Genomic DNA, 18,951 nt, shown 5'->3' on the forward strand with positions numbered 1-18,951 from the left:
AGGTTTTCGATTATTCTCGGATATGCAATCGAAAGACAACTAGCAAAACGTCACGGAGGCTGGAAATCCAATACTGTCGCAGAAGGTTATGTTCTGTTACTATAATAATTAGCGTTAATTGTAAATAATATTCAAATAAATTCAATTTATCATCTCGTTTTTGAATGTCGAATTCAATTTCAAGGTTATATCAAGATTAACGTTTTTCTTACTCTATAGATTATATCAAGGTCGTCGACATTCGTTTCCCGGAAAAAATCAATACTTTCGCGTCTACGTACATCTCACAATTTATAAGGTAGGCTATTACACTCACTCACATAACAATAACATGAATACTTTGAAGTTAGAAATATGGTCGAGCATAAAAAGTCGTATGAAACTTGCCTATAATGGTAATTAAGACGCTCGTATGAAAATTATGAAACTTGCTTGCACTAGTTTCATAAACATCCTCGCGTCTTAATTACTACCATTATAGGCTCGTTGCATAATGTACTATTAATCCCATACAGCAGAAGCTATAACATAACCTAAATAATAAATAAACTAGATAATTAAGGATAATGAAATAAACATGAATCATTTTAAAAGGTATAGTTTTTATTGAAAATACAATGTTGACAAACAAATACACATATTTATTTATTTATTTATTTTGCTAATAATTGTAGCATACAATGTAATATAAACAGATAAAATTTTTGCTCATCCCTGAAAGAGTAGAACTTGTGCTGAGGGGCGGATTCCTGGTAGGGAGGTTATAAGAACAAACAAATGCTAGGGAGATGATAAAAATTGTAGGATAAGGAGTCACGATTGATTGAAACACGTCGTTCCGTATTGTATTATTGGTCAAAAGTAGTATGACGTAGTAAAAGTGTAATAGTCAACATAAACTGTTTATTAAAATACAGCATGCTTATTAATAAAACCACGTGTTTATTAACGAAATCACGAGTTTAATATGTAATGTGTTTAAAAAAAATCAATTATTTGTTGTAGAAACTACATGCTAATTAAAGAAATCACATGCTTAACAATTATACCACGTATTTATTAACAAAGTCACGTACTGTATTAATTTAAAATTTCACGTGTTTATTAACAAGATCACGTGTTTTTAATAAAGCCAGAGATTTGTTGAAAAGAATATGTCTGGAAACGAGGATGGCATGCTATTGTACCATGGCGTCCAATTCAACGGTTCGAGGAAGTGTTTGTGCTTGTTGTATGCACAATGATGGTGCAGTGAGACGGCGTTCCATCTTGTTGGAAGATTATACTGGGCTGTTTGTGTGCAATCTGTGGAAATACGTATTCTTCTAACATGGCTAGGTAAGGAGGTGTTGTGACAGTCGACTGATTAGGAAAGAAAGGTTCAGTTATAATAACCTTATTGAAACTATGTCTTACATTTAGCTTCGAGCCGTCTCCAATATGCTCCATGACTGTACGGAGGTTTCAAGACCCTCATATTCGGACATTGTGCCTGTTAAATTTCCCAGACAAAGAGAAAGTTGCCTCGTAAGAAAATATAACTTGACTAAAAAAAATCCTAGTTTTCGTTAATGCGTTCTAGGATCTCAACTTAAAATTCTTGTTACTGAGGTTTGTCGGTTAACTTGATTTCTTGAACTGCCCCTGAGCACGAGTTCTTCTCTTTCAGGGATGAGCTAAAATGTTATCTATGTATAGTATATTTTATGTTACAAGTATTAGCAAAATAAATAAATAAATAAATAAATAAATAAATAAATAAATAAATAAATAAATAAATAAATAAATAAATAAATAAATAAGTAAGTAAGTAAGTAAGTAAGTAAGTAAATAAATAAATAAATAAATAAATAAACAAATAAATAAATAAACAAACAAATAAATAAAAAAGAAATAAATAAACAAATAAGTAAACAAATAAATAAACAAATAAATAAATAAATAAATAAATAAATAAATAAATAAATACATAAATAAACAAAAAATAAAATAAAAACAAATAAATAAACAAACAAATTAACAAATAAACAAACAAACAAATAAGCAAACAAACAAATAAAGAAACAAATAAACAAATAAATAAATAAATAAGTGAATGAATGAAAAAATGAATAAATGAATGAATGAATAAATAAATAAATTTGAACTTTATAGAGGCAATTCTTATGTTCAGTAATTTACGCATCGATAGAAAACAGTCACCAATATCATCAATATCACTGACGAAAATATTTGAGTTGAACTTCCCAATAAAAACGATAAAAAATATCCTGCGCCTTTGACAATCAAAATCAGAGAAGTTCGCGAGGGCATCCCTATGTAATAATTTTATCACTTTCTGGTTGCTGCAGTCCATAATAATAAAACATACATGTAAAATAATAATTATTTCCGTTGCCTATCAACTTGGGCACACTTGAAATGCGACGGCTGAACCGGACTCAACTAGATAGCAATAATCAATAATCGATAATTATCGATATAAACGAGATAACCTTTGTTATCGCACATACACAATTGGAAAAGTTTATAAATATGACAAATGTATTGAATAGTTTCACCAACAGATGTTGACGAAAATTTCTTTGTGAACAAGGCAGTGAAGTTAATAAAAACGTGACTTTGTTGATAGACGTTCAGCAATATGTAGCGAGCAAAACACCGAGTACACAAAAAGTAAGGGTCACCGAGGATAACGTAGGACTCATAATGGAGTCATAATAATATCTGTCCTGCTACTTTGGCCTGATAACAGCTTCAGTTAATAGACTGATGAAAGGTAATTTCTTCCGATCCTGTCTGGTGCTCATTGAAATGGAGAAAAGGGTCGCGCCGAGCACGATAGACAACTTCTCTGACACGTTAGCTTGGCGGACTAGTATGTGCACATGTAGGCGTTAGTCTTAAATACAGAGTTAACGTTGTTTTTGTTGTTTATTAACTTTTCTGGCTTTGAACCAGAGGCCATTTTAGGGTCAACGCGCAGGATGCCCTCTCCAGCCATTGTACATAAATAATATTAAAAATATATTTACATATATGACACTATTTCTGGCATAAGTGCCAGTAGGTGTGTGAGTACAGTGACTGATTCCTTTTATTTTGGTGTGGGCCTAATTTGTTAATTTGCGATATTTAAGGAATGGTGAATGGGAGAAGAGTTCGGGGTAAAAGATATCAGCTGATAGACAACGTTAAGTTTTATATGGGGAGATTAAGAGGAAAGCAAGAAGTTTGGAAGAATGGGAAATGCTGGGTTTGCAGTTAAAGACCTGCTCTTGGGCATAACACTGTGCATGCATACATACATGCATGCATACATACATACATACATACCCTACATATGTACGTACATATATTTTTTTGTTGAGATTTTTAAGTTTCCCCTTCCGGTGGCAGAAGCTTCTTTGCAGATGTCCACACCTGCGGAGTAACGGTCAGCGCGTCTGGCTGCGAAACCAGGTGGCCGGGGTTCGAATCCCGGTCGCGGCAAGTTACCTGGTTGATGTTTTTTCCGGGGTTTTCCCTCAACCCAATACGAGCAAATGCTGGGTAACTTTCAGTGCTGGACCCCGGACTCATTTCACCGGCATTATCACCTTCATATCATTCAGACGCTAAATACCTAGATTGCGATACAGCGTCGTAAAATAGCCCAATAAAATTAAAAACAAAATCTTTGCAGATACTGGAAGTTATCTCACTTCTTTCTGACATTTCTTCTCCTGTCCTGACTCTGACTCTTTGTTTCGTATAAAGGTTACAGAACGGCCTCCTCTCTTTCTAATCCACATCATTTTTTTTTTTCGTGGAAAGGCTCATCATGCCACGTTTGAAAATTTTTTTGGGAAAGATAAATGTAGTAGCTTCCAGTCGCTTTCCGCACACGACTCTCTCTTTCTCATCTTAAAAGATCTCAGGATCCCCCAGTGTGCAGGTGAGGAGAATGTATTTGACTAATTACGCCCTCCAATAGCTACTTCCTTGTTTTTCCTCTCTTTTTGGCATGTTATTTGTAATTTCAGGTTAGTGGGTTTCGAACTATAGGACTCTAACCTATTATTTATGTTCAGATTTTAGTTCCTTATATTGAATTTTATAAGCTGAAGAAAAAAGTTATTTTCTGACTGCATTACTAGTTTCATTTTCAGGTTACCCGTTATAATTTTCGCTTTAGAAATTTTGTCTTCTTCTCGTGTTATTAGAATTTCCAAGTTGTGATAACACCAACCTCTTTCGCCTGTCACAGTACGACACGCGTCGTGTTTCAACTGTTCCTTTAAAGAAGCAGTCATATAGAGCTGTCATGTTTGCATACATGCTTCTGTGCACGGACGCTCTGACAGTTTTAGTTTATTTTGCAGCCTGAGTTGTACAGTATTATATGTTATACATCTACGACAGTCCATATCTTATCAAATTGTGAAATGGAAGCTGTTGAAATAAACATATAATATATTCGTTTGGTTGTCATACTTGTCTCAATATTACGATAATCTTCAACGTCTTCTTTTTTTCAAAACTAGAGCGATAGCGTATCAAAGTTTCATTATTCCATTCTTACTCGGTGAACCAATGTCATTGGATGTCCACCGTTGTGGAGTAACGGTTAGTACGTCTGGCCGTGAAATGAGAGTGCCTGGTTCAAATCCTGGTTCGGACAAGTTACTTTCTTTGAGTTTTTTTTGGAGGTTTTCCCTCAACCAATTGAAACAGAATTGCTGGATAACTTCCAGCGTTAGACTTCAGACTCATTTCGCCACCATAATTACACTTTCCCACTTTCATCATCATCATCATCATCATCATCATCATCATCATCATCATCTCCGTTTCATTCCTAGGTTTCGGGCTTGGACCCAGTGGATATGTGGTCATTCGTTGTTGGTGGTAGTGCTATGTACCGTGGGCTCTCCATTGAGCTCGTTGTAGCTCCTGAAACCAGGGAGGACGGACCGCGGTGATTCCTATGTGGAAAGGTAAAGGGATCGTGTAGGCTGCAGGGGAGTTCGGAGGCGGCCCGCAGAGGGATCTGTATGCAGGGGGGCTTTAGGACATGAGTCCACACCTGTGGAGTAACGGTCAGCGCGTCTGGCCGCGAAACCAGATGGCCCGGGTTAGAATCCCGGTCGGGGCAAGTTACCTGGTTGAGGTTTTTTCCGGGGTTTTCCCTCAACCCAATACGAGTAAATGCTGGGTAACTTTCGGTGTTGGACCCCGGACTCATTTCACCGTCATTATCACCTTCATCTCATTCAGACGCTAAATAACCTGAGATATTGATACAGCGTCGTAAAATAACCCAATACAATAAAATAAATAAATTTAGGACATGCACACCATTCCATTCAGGGCAGTACATTGGATCAATCCGTGTCCTCCTCTGAAGGGTGAGTAATAGCATAGCAATTTGATACAAGATTCTTGGGTTCAAATCCGTCGAAGGCGTTTAAGTTTAAAGGATAAAAAAATATTTATTTTCCATTTTAGACACCAGTGCGAGAGGTTTTGCAGATAACTTTTGATATTTATTTGTGGAATTTAGATTATTGCACTGGCAATAAAATTGTCATCTGCAAGGATAAATTATGTCCTGTTTCCAATAAAGACGTTTGTCTGTAGAGAAATCTGTCCGAAAATTAAGGAACTTATGGGTGAGGAATAGATGGTCGATAAATTTAGCTCTTGAACTCCCTCAGTCAGAGAAAAGGTAGATAAAGTAATTTCTGATACGGAACTTCCGTCTTGTCTTATATTCCGAAAGAGACATTTAGGGGAGAGTCGGGTAGTATCGGACATCGGGTAGTATCGGACAGTGCGTTTCTTTCAACTACCACCATATGGTAGTTCCTGAATGACATGGTTACGTTTCTCTATGCGACATCACAGAAACGTAACCATGTCAATCAGGTACTATCATCGTGTAGTAGATGAAAGAAACTCACTGTCCGATATTACCCGATGTCCGATACTACCCGACTTTCCTCTAAAGATTTCTATTTCGCTTTAAAAATCCTGAGCTCTTTCCCGGGTTTCGAACCCGTGAACTTCGAATATAATGTCAAATATGGCCATAGACTCGCATTCTACTATTACTGTATTGTCGCCAGATGATCTCCTGAGAATGTTTTTGCTTGTTCAGAAGAATAAATAAAACGAGATACTGTTGGCGTACACTCAGTCAAAGTTTTGGTAAAGACACAATCGTCTCCTTCAACCTGCCTGAAAAACTTTAATATATTTTCAACGACAAGCTATTCTACAACATTATTGCGTTTTGAAGTACCATCTGAGGACAGACAATAACTGTTTTCATTCAGGTCCTTCTTCAATCAATGGTGAGTCTGAAGCACGCGTTATTGGTTTTTCAACATTGTATGTCTTCCAAATACTAATGCAGTGTTACAAGAAGCATTATGAATGTTGATATTCTGAATAGTGTTCATTAATTTGTACGTCCGATTTTACTTCTTTAAAATAGTTATTGATTCATTTATTTCGTCTAGTTTTAGTTATGATTTATGTAGAGATATTATGATTATGCACAAATATTCAATTTTATGTTGACGTATTTAGTGTTACCACAGTCTAGTATAATTATATAGTCACGAAGCTCAATACATAGTAAATATGCATCCATAGATAGTTGCTAACCACTAGGATCGCTGCTATCGCCTCATTACAGAAAATGCGAAATAGTACCTGCACAGTCTATTATCCTTAGCACCCTCACACCTCAAGCTTCGTGACTGTATGTACTAGACTGTGGTGTTACTATTTTGCTTTCTCGCTTGTACCATCCACTTGTAGTATTTTATAATTTTCATTCTGTAAAAAATATTTTCCTTAAAGTAAATGTGATGATCCACAAGATTTTGATATAACAATGGATTATTTTCAGTACATATTTTACTTTTCCATTGCACGAATTATGAAAGACAAATACTGTAATGCTCAATGAAATCTATTTAAAGATTTTCGCGGAAACGCACTGTACAACATCTCTGACACCATAAACTTAGTTTTGAGTACGTCGTTTGTCTGTCTGTATGTCTGTGTATAGCGATGTTTACTAAATTTTTCAGACTTTTTCATATCCGTTGATTAGCTGTGGATCAATTTATCCGGGAATGATGCATATGACATATAGTAATTTTAGATAAAAATCACTAGGCTGTTATTTTAAATAAAATCATGCAATGCCACTTAACTTCAGGAATAATTGTCAGGAGACATTCTTTGTCACTTTTCATATTTTAAACAGAGAGATTTTTATGAGCCAGTTTCTGTCGGATGCTTTTCCAATTCACTGCGTGCTTTTTTTTAGTTGGTTATTTAACGACACTGTATGGACTACGAGGTTATTTAGCGTTGATGAGATTTGTTAGCGAGGTGAGGCCGAGGATTCGCCATAGATTACCTGGCATTCACCTTACGGTTGGGAAAAAGTCGGAAAAAACCCAACCAGATAATCAGCCCAAGCGGGGATCGAACCCGCGCCCGAGCGCAACTTCAGACCGGCAAGCAAGTGTCTTAACCGACTGAGTCACGCCGGTGGCTTTCACTGAGTGCTAAAGCAAGGAGATGCACTATCATCTTTACTTTTTAACTTTGCTCTAGAGCAGGGGTCGTCAGCACAGAGCACGCTGGGGCTAGAGTTTCTTACCCGCGGCAAACGCAGTGCTCTAGGGTGCACTCCATAGCAGCTAACGGTTATGCTCTCTATCTCTCCCTGTTGCACGACGGTGCACACCGGACAGCACCGCGTACCCTTTGCACATTTCAGCGAGTGCTGACGACCACTGCTCTAGAGTATGCCATTAGGAAAGTCCAGGATAACAGACAGGGTTTGGAATTGAACGGGTTACATCAGCTGCTTGTCTATGCGGATGACGTGAATATTTTAGGACAAAATCAACAAACGATTAGGCAATTAGGGAAAACACGGAAACTTTACTTGAAGCAAGTAAAGCGATAGGTTTTGAAGTAAATTCCGAAAAGACAAAGTTTATGATTATGTCTCGTGAGCAGAATATTGTACGAAATGGATTAGTCTTGTTCAAGATAGAGACCGATAGCGGGCTTATGTGAGGGCGGCAATGAACCTCCGGTTTCCTTAAAAGCCATAAGTAAGCAAGTACGCAAGCAAGTAAGAGATTTTTATGATTGTTCACGCAGTTCTTGCACCCTGACCGCAGTAATAGTAGCAACAGAACTAGTAGTAGTAGGAGTTTAGGCCATTTGGTATCTCGTGAAACTTACTTGCACGTCAGGGGAAGAAGACTTCCCTCTCCTTATTGCAAATTCCATTACAATCTGGCCGGGGATTGAACCCAAACTGCCTGAATCGAAGACCAGCTCATTAGCGCTCGGCCACAGACGTGGTGGGAAGTTAGACATAAACATAAAGAATGAAGCTGGAAGACATAAGTACGTTCAAAACACGAGTATTAACAAATTACGGAAAAGATCAAGTGAATAAAGCAAAAGCAAATATATATGTAAATACGGTACAACGCTTCTTTTTCTAGTGAAAATGGATGGTTCGCACGACTGTCATAATGAGAACTGACGATGTAGTTGTACAATTTATTTTTCCTGCAAAATGCTTTAGTCTGTATGCTAGGTGCTCTCAACCTGAAAAGTAAAAAAAAGAGACTTCAGATGCTACCACTCACTTAATGTTTACAAAGCAATATTTAACGTTTAATGTCATTGCTGTGATGCTTTATTTTAAATGTCATAAAATACACTTTTTTCCAGTTACTCGCACGTGTTGAGACTTAAAAGATCACAATATTTTATTATTACAATCAATGCATCTATATCAAGATTATGAATTAAACAAACACAATATTTATCTTGAGATTTCAATCCACGTCCGATGGTTTTCATACACTGTATTTTAGTATATCGTCTTTAAAGAAAGGTGTCTCTCTCTTCATAGAAACGAGGTTGTTATTGGAATGAAGTTATACATTTTTCATGAAATAATTTTAATTAAATATAGTAAATTTTGATTAGTATTTTCTCATATGTTTACGCAAACATAAACTTGAACATTCCATCATCGGTTTATCGGGGAAGGCAGTAACGAAATTTGTAGATTCCGGAGTAAGATTAGATCGGTCGTTAATTTCGTATGTAAATTGCGGAGCAAACTTATTCTTTTATTTCTATTTATATTGTAGCAATAATTATATTCTGTATGATGTATTATTCTGTATTATATGTTCCGTTCTGTTCTGTATTATTATATAAATTTAAATATAAATTATGATAAATAAATAAATAAATGACTGAATGAATGAATGAATGAATAAATAAATAAATAAATAAATAAATAAATAAATAAATAAATAAATAAACTAAAAACTGATGCATGTAAATTTCGGAGTAGGTGAAAGATGAGGAGTGGACGTAAATTGCGGAGTAGGGAAAAGAAGCTATGGAAATGGTGAGGGGCATTGAAGCTAGGTTAACAAGTCCCTTTCCACCACTGCTTCAGCCCTGATGGAGACATATCTCATCCTCAGACGAATGCCTGATAAGTCCCTGGGACCCGGAGCCTCAAGACCTTCCTATATCAGCACCGGAAACATGTACAACCCCCAAGACTTCACCCCAGTCTGTTTTTAACTATTGCAGATGATAGATGAAATGAGAGAAAGTGGAGAGTCTTGGGGGAAATGGGAGTACCCCGAGAGAAACCCTGCAGCGGCGTCTGCTTTCTCCAACATAAATCCCATCATGACCTGCCAGGGATCGAATCCAAGCCGCCTTTTAGTGTGGGTCTATGTTGCTTTTATGTATAATTTTTGTTGTTCATCAGTCCATTTTTTGAAGGATTTTCCTTGGCTTCTACGCCACCTCTAGTTCTGTATATCATCGCTTACAATGGAGTTGTTTTCTCATTCATTCTAAAAACATGATCGTTCCTTTTTTTTCAATAATCCTTAACTTTTGTAAAAGGTTAAAGATGTTCATTTCTTCACGAATTTTTCAGTTACGTTATTTGTCAGTCAGTCTTTATCCAGCGATAGTTGCTTTTGGTAATAAATTAAGTGAAAATGATTGCTGGGGAAGAATCGACTTCTGCCGTCTCTAGTAAAGCACGTGGAAGGTATAGGGCCAGAGTCAGACGTTACAATTAGCAGCATTTCCCCTCTCCTCGCCCCGATGACAGACAGCTGGCGAACAGACAGAGGTTTTTTGTTCATTACTGATAAGGGCGGAAGAAAGGATCTATCTAATAACAATAGCTGTAATAATAATTATCTAATAACAATAGCTATAATAATAATAATAATAATAATAATAATAATAATAATAATAATAATAATACACCTGTGGAGTAGGTCTAACGGTTAGCGCATCTGGCCGCGAAACCAGTTGGCCCGGGTTCGATTACCGATCGGGGCAAGTTACCTGGTTGAAGTTTTTTCCGGGGGTTTCCCTCAACCCAATATGAGAAAATGTTGGGTAACTTTCGGTGCTGGACCCAGGACTCATTTCACCGGCATTATCACCTTCATCTCATTCAGACGCTAAATAACCTAAGATGTTGATAAAGCGTCGTAAAATAACCTACTAAAATATAATAATAATAATAATAATAATAATAATAATAATAATAATAATAATTCATATTACTATTATTATTGATGATGTTTCATATTATTACTGAACCAAATTTACTGAGCCACATTTTTCTGTACATTTTACAGTAGACTTTCCGCTTTATAAACTATTTAGGACTCGCAGAACCCATAGAATCTGCTCGCGGATCCCTGAGATTCTGCGGAACACATTTTGAGAAACGCTGCCTTAGAGCAAAAACAGGCCATCACATTCATAACGGAGAAACATCTCATGCCCTAGGCTGGATTCAAACTCACGATCGTAGCCTGCCCGTAGCAACAAAGCTGCCTGCCTCAACCAATGTAGCAGCAACGATCGGAAATGAAGACTATATAAATAAAAGTTCAATTTTAAATGTCCAATTAACAGTAAAAAATGAAATACATATACGTATTACTTCAGGGAAAATTTTGAAACAAGAATGATGGTAGAATACAACGAGATGTCTTAAAATAAATACGATGATGTAATACCTATGATGTTAATTGCAAGTATTTGAAGTGTATAGAAAAAAAAACAGACCATTGAACGTAATTCTCCCTTGTATCAAAATAAATCCGAAAAAGAAAAGTTTCTCCAATCTGTACTAACATTCGCTATTTTGTTTTAATAATTAATTGCGTTATTTTATTTATTTATTTATTATGACTTACAGAAAAGTACTCAGGCTAGATGCCCATCAGAACACATTCTTCACATAAATACAAATGAACAAGTTAACTTTTAGGGTGCTATGCTTAACTCTTAGGGTGCTATGCATAGACATTTCGCTAGCCCGCGCTACGAGCGTGCTAAACTAGCCCCGGCTATCGACTGATTACTTGTACAGAATTCATATCATATCATATCGCTAACACTGGTTTAGGAATACGAAAAACGCTAGTTCTTTGATCATCCACAGGAAGCCCGCGCTAAGAATGTCTATGAATATGGCCCATAATTTCCTTTTCTCTTGTACGCAGGAGGGACCCGAAGGCTTGCACTGCAGCCTGAGGCTTATTGTGCTTAGCACTCCTATTCTGTGAATGATTGGGTAGCGAATGGACGCGCTGTTATACAAGTGAACTTAACCCTGGCTAGATGATGGATGATGATGTGTGAATTAATGATGGCGAAATGAATCCGAGATACAACGTGAAAAGTTATCCCGAAATTCTGCTTCATTTGGTTGAGGGAAAACCCTGGAAATAACCCCAATCAGGTAACATGCTCTAACCAGGATTTGAACCAGGGCTCGCTCGTTTCACGGCCAGTCATGCTAACCATTACTGCACAGCGGTGGACGAAGTTATAATTACTGATGATGTACATGAATCAACACTGGACATCTACACACTGCGGATATCCCTGAATGTGGATTAGCGCGTCGCAGGGCACCGCAGAGACATCACAGGGCAATCACAAGACAACGGACAATTATCCAGCTTCATAGTCAAAATATAAATTTCTTCCATTGTCTACGCAGGTAATCTAACCACGGATCGCTTGGATGTGCAGTACGTACGCTATGTCAGACCCGCCGCGGCGGGCCACTTCAATGTTCACTTGATGAAAATGTAACATTTCGTGAAGGATTGAACAATTACGTCATTTATATTTCCGATACATCACTATATGATTAAAATACTGTCATTTTTGTACAGTTAATCGCTGTGGAGTAACGGTTCGCATGTCTGAAATGTGAAACCAGAGGACCCGGGTTCAAATCCTGGTTGGGACAAGTTACCCGGTTGAGTTCCTTTCTCTCAATCCATAAAGAGCAAATGCTGGGTAACTTTCGGCGCTGGACCTTGAATTCACTTCGTTGGCATTATCATCTTCACCTCATTCGGACGTTAGATAAACTTAGCAGTTGATAAAGCGTCGTAAAATAAACCAATTAAAGAAAACTATTGTACAACTAAGTTGTATGCACTGTGATTACGTTTCACTTCGTCCTTGGTTACATGAATTAATAATGCTATCCTAGATATTTGAGTAAAAATGTCATATCTATAAAAGAAGTAACTGATTTTCGTTAAATATCTACATATACAGAGTTTAAATAAGCAGTGGGACTTAAATGGGCCCTTATTTCGAATTCTTTTTATTTATATTGGACAAAAATAATAGGGATGTTGTGGGATAAAATTGTTAATTTCTATTAAAAAAAAAGTAACAAATTTTAAGTTAAATATGTCTATAGATTTTCAATAGCGTAGTGGGATTTAATATACGCCTATATTTTGAACTCTTTTTATTTTTAGTGAACGAAAACATATTGAGAATCACGTGACATGACGTCAGCACGAATCCATATCTGAACCTACTTAACCCTTTTTTACCTATAGATACCATATGGCAATAATTAACTTTATAGCATTTATATAGTTGTGTGTTACATATGAAGGTAAATTTTGCTGGATAACTTCTATTTCAATACATTTTCATCAATATAGTTTTGTTTCAAATGTTGCCACTCCCGTAACTTGGTCACTGAATTGGTCCTAATATAGCTATTTGTTTCAACATGGATTGCTTGTAAATTTAATTTGGGTTAGAAAGGGTTAAGAAAATACAAAACATGGCATTTACCACGTAGAATTATCTGTTCACGAAACGAGACTCGAACTCAGAACCATAATCTCCACACATTAACCAGTGGTACATAATGGTCGATCTACGTTTCTTTTTCTTTTCATTTTTTAATTGATCGTTTAACCTCTCCTCTTACAGATCTTACATACCAATGTCTGCAGAGGAGGGAACGATTCTATGGACATACACACTAGACATAGACGCATTTGTGATCCCCCCTAGCCTGGGATCAGTGGATGTTGTTATACTACCTATCATTACAAATTTAATATGGTATTTTTATTATTGTTTTATTAATGCTTCGATACAAAAAATAGCGGATGAAACCATGTTTATAATGATATAGACCTACACTTAGTACATTCGTCAAAATTAAAAAAACGACAGAAATGCATTAAAGTAGAAACATTATAAATTAATTTCATTATTTGCGTCAAGTTATAAGAAATAAGTCTAAACTTCTAATTAAAATTGATAATTCGGGTTATGAAGAAATGAAATGTTTAGAATCTTAAAACTGTGGCCTCAGGGCCCTGCGAATTAATTTCCTCTACAAAAGACGCGAGTTGCTTCAAGATGTGCCCTCCCCAGTTCTTATAAGCTCCTACAATGCTGGAACACACCATATACGTTGTTGGCTGGGGGTGCCTTGCCTGCCCGTCAGCGAGCATGCGCGAGACAGCTAACATCCCTGTTTTTTATCATTTTTTTCTCTCTCTCTCTCTCCACTCAGACGAAACTAGCCGAGTGGCCAGGCTGTGTGGCAGGCAGTAAGCGAAGGGAAGCAGTGAGTGAAAGCTCGTCTCGTGTGTGCGTGTGGGGGAGCTGCTAAAATTATCATCACTACGGCTGCATCTCCTCCTTTCATACAGACAAGCTACAGACATCTTGAACGCTGCTCGCGTATTTATTTATATAGCGAACAAAAAGACTATCGCGCGTCGAACGAAATCTGGTGTGTTTTATCGTAAACTCATCAAATAAAAGAACGGCAATATAAATTACTGTATTATTGGAGGGGGCCGTGATATAAAATAATATATTATAATTAAAATGAATAGCCTTTTTATGTTTTAAGTGTCGGAAAAGACTTTCATCAAGGCTATAGTGTCGTGGTGTGCTGAAAGTGTCATATATAAACAATAAATATATTCGCGGGATTTGAAATAATTTCGAGCAAAGCCATCTGAAATAAGATAATTATATTGTCATACACGAGTATCTGAACAATTTGGTGTGTTTTAGGTTATGTTTAGTGCTGGTTTTTCTTGTGTTTTAACCTGTGTTACAAAAATGTGACTAATGCAATTTGTAAATATTTGAAAGTGTTCAAGTAGAAGCAATTTTTCTTTGCCGGTATCAGAACGTCATGAGAATAGAGTGCACTAGAGGACCTCTGTTCCGGGCCTAAGTTCCACCCACTGAAAATCGATGGCCTATCTATTGGCTATTACATTGCGGGCCAACGGGGAAAAAAATATGAATATCTGTGTTTAAGAGTTCATCCAAAAATCTGGACTGATTTTCAAAGACATGTGTCGGAATTCGATAACCATGCAGACTTTATTCCTGGCTGTTTTCTTCTGGGTGTTCCTGACTCCAATCTCCGCTTCAGAGACAGGTTAGTTGTTTCAGTATTCTGTTTATTAAGAGCACTTTACTCTCTTGTAGCTCTTTTTTTTTTATCCCTCGAGCACGAAGTCTTTAACTATATTGTGTAAACCCTCCGAGGCTAACAGTGTGTTGATATAAATGTCGTGTTTTTAAACGTCTATTGAGGGAGTACAGAGAAGTTTTTTTCTTCATCTTTTCTCTAATATATGGAAATTTAATGGGTCTCCCCCTTTGACCCCCCATTAACTGTATATGACCTCGAGAAAATTCAAACAACGCACGTTGAATTCTTATCAGTGCCTTTGTTGCTAGGTAACTGTATGTGCTGCTAACATTTATTTTAGAGTGAAACTATTTATCAATCCAGCCTCTAAAAATGATTTGTTGGCATTTCGTGTCGACCGGGTGTAATAAATGGTAGAGATACGGTGTCGAATGGGGCAGTTGGGAAATAAAACTCGCATTTTTTAAAAATGTATTTGTCTTTTGTACACCGATAGAAGGGCATTGCATCAAACGAGAGCATATTTTATGTCATCTGTCTATTTTGTCCCCTTCTATTAGGGTCTAAACTCGTTCATGTTTAGTTAGACTTCCGAAGTTTTCGGTACGGTTGGCTAAGAATTATCAAAAGATAGACTTGAAATATAAACTACTCATTTTGACAGCAATAATTAAAAGATCTCAAATTCAATTTTCTTCTTGACTTCCTGTAGTTACAGGGTTTGCATTATTTTTGTTTCGTTTTTATCATTTGATATAAATATGTTATGATTATATAGAAGGGGATTTAAATATTAACCATTTTATTTTATTGGTTCAGTATTGACATTCGTAATTTGAGGTCGTGGAATAAACTTACAGAGCAATGTTAAGTTTTTATACACAGCTTTTCTTTGTGAAATAACTTGCATTTCAAAGGCTTCAAGCTAATTCAGAAACTAATTGCTATTTACTTTGTTGACTGTAATTAAGATTAATTTAATTATTTAGTTTTATCGTATATTTACTTTAAAAAGTTTTGAGAAATCTTTAATAATTTATCTCCCATTCGTTATATTCTTTAACGTGTTTTTACAAAGTATTACGCAAATTTTCATATTAAATTTTAACCAGCTTAGCGCCGTGTTAACCACACGTTACATGAGTTCAGTCACGTGTCTATCCAGTGTGAAAGATTGTAATTTCTTAAAAGTGTGCCTATGATGCTGAGTAATCTAAGAAAGAAAAGATATTCTTAATGGAAGTAGTTAAGAGTTTTATCTTGTTTTTTCGACACTACAGTTCAGAAAAAAAACTCAGCCAAAATTCACGTGCGAGCTTCCTTCGACTTTATACTGTATATTAAATAGTTATGCGGGATTCAACATTCTAAAAAGGAAGAACTTTTGTTTGAACGTCTATTCAGTTTGTTTACTATGTTTAGGCCTGTTATACTGTATGTATGCTATTATTTTTCCTGTACTTAATTTCCCTTTTTTGTTCGTTCCCCACATTTCTCTCTTGTGATCTGTTTCTTTTTCACTCTGTGTGTTCGTTATGCATTATCCAATGAGGCAGTCCCGTTATTGGGAAAACTGAAAGCGTGTCTTTCTTATTATTAGTCCGGCTTAAAATGAACATCAACAGCCTAAACGAGACTCGAACCTATGATCGTGATTTCCAGGCGAAGTTAAAACTCCGTTTTATCCGCTGTTAGATGGAGTTTTCTTTTTCAGTAATTTTGAAGCTATTTTAGATTGTTTGTAAATGTTAAAAGTAAATATGCTTAAATTTGTTAATTTCTTTACGTTACGCGGCAATTTTAATGAAAAAATTGTAGAGAAAAACTCTAATGAAATTGTTATAAACTTTAGAGGAAATAATGCAGGAATAATTTAAAATAAAAATTAAAAACACAGTAGTCTATGTAAAAATTCATTAAAATTGGTTTTCCACACAGGAGAGGAAATTAATTATTAACGACTTCTCTTTGATCTTCCTGTCACTCTTCGACTGGAGAAGTCATAAAACAAATCACGATATTTTTAGGATTGTTTTGTGTTGCGAATTTCATAGGTATTTCGGAGAAAATTAGTGGCCACTGTGGTATTAACTGTGGGCCTCGTTGCAGGAAGCATTTCCAATAACGTGAGGACAGATCATACTCGAGACTCAAATATTCGTGTAAAATCGCTGAAAGATGCATTCTCCAAACGAATGCGAAAGTAATTATAATTACCATACTTATCTATATTACGTAATGTGCTATGTAGAATGCGTAAACAATTTTCAAGTTTTAACAGTACGTAGTTAAAAGTTAAATGAAACATTATTGCTATTTTGGAAATGGTTGTGTGTGTGAATGCGTAAGCTAGGGAGACTGAGGGTGAGGGTGGGAGATGAGAATGGATTGAGAGAAGGAGGTAGAAAGAAACGTCAAGGAAAGAGTGTGCGAAATTGAATAATTTCCGTCGTTTTTGTATTTATTCCCGTTTTCATACGCATTTTCATTTTCTTATTTTCTTGTTCTTCATTTTCCTCCCTTACTCAATGTCTCTTTTACATTCTGCTTCTGAAGGAGATATAAATGGAAATTCTGTAGGACGACCACCCCACGTTTTTTGCACTTTTTTTTTTTTTTTCACAAACGAAGATTTTATGCTCCATTTTCGAAAGGTAATAGAAGAATCTCAGAAACGCATAATTTCGACTGTAACCTAACCTGTCGCAACTTAAACTAACCTTACCTAATCTAATCTTAACTAATCCTAGCAAAGCTAATCTGACATAACCTAACCTAACCTAATCTAATCTGGTAATGTTAAGTTGGCTTGGGTTAGCTTTTAAGGTCAGTTTAGGTTAGCTTAGACTAGTTAATTTTGCTTGGGTTTGTTAAGATTAGGTTACGTTACGTTAGTTTAGGTTGTGATAAGTTATGTCGAAATTGTTTCAGAGATTATTTCATTTTTCCTTTCGAAAATGGAGAATAAAATCTGCATGGTTGGGAAAAGTGACATAATTAATTAATTATTCAAATCTGCTTTACAGGGAGCCTTACCTGAAAGACTAGATTTGCATAATATTTACGTCACTGTGTACATTAACAGAAAACCACAATTCCAAGTCACACAGAGTTTGTGTGCACTCGATGTGGGTCTCTGGCGTTTCGTCAGCCCACGCGAGTTGTGTGGATATAAAAGGGAAAAGTTGAGACGGTGTCGGGTGGAGTTCCCGGGTAGCTCAGTTGGAAAGAGCGCTGGTACGTTTAACCAGAGGTCCCGGGATCGATACCCAGCCCCGGAACAATTTTTCCCTTGAAATTATTCAAATCTGCTTTACAGGGAGCCTTACCTGAAAGACTAGATTTGCGTGACATAAGTCAGTTTTCACAAATCTTTTTTGATAATTTATTGACAACTTACACTGGTTTATGTCGATTTGATTTTTTTCTGTATGAATTATTGTAATGGGAGAATACCTATGCATTTTTTTTTTTTTTTCGAGTGAACAGATGTTCCGTAAGTTGTCAATAAATTATAAAAAAAAGGTTTGTGGAAACTGACTTGTGTCACTTTTCCCGAGCACTACAGAAATAGTCGTTTGTGGGGGGGGGGGAAGGTTTGAAAATCTTGGAGTGGTCGTACTCCAGAATTAACATACATGTAAACAACATTTGGAAAATAAAATATCCTTGTTTTCACTGAAATGAAAGCTTTGGAACAATATAAAAATTTCATTGTTTTAACAGTGATCGTATATACGTATTCGTGTGTGTATGTGTGTGTTTTGAAGAGATTTAGATAAATGAAGGAACACATGAGAGAGAGAGAAAAAGAGAGTATATGTGTGTGTTTGTGATAGAATTTCCTGTTCTTTTATTACTCTGCCTTTTGATTTCCTTCTTTCATGCTGTTAAGACAACATGCATTCATAGTTTTCTGTCAAAGGTCAGGTCATTCACTGTAAATCCAGTATTCTCCAATTTTATCTTTTTTCCGCCTTCCTTTACGTCTCCATGTACAAAGGCCCCTATATCTTAATGATGTCTTTCATCTAATATCTTCTTCTGCATCGAACTCTTTTTTCCGTTCAGCATTCCTTCCAGTGCATCCTCCAGTAGGCAGTTTCTTCTTACAA

Source organism: Periplaneta americana, chromosome 17 (assembly GCF_040183065.1).
Source record: "Periplaneta americana isolate PAMFEO1 chromosome 17, P.americana_PAMFEO1_priV1, whole genome shotgun sequence".
Lineage (NCBI taxonomy): Eukaryota > Metazoa > Arthropoda > Insecta > Blattodea > Blattidae > Periplaneta > Periplaneta americana.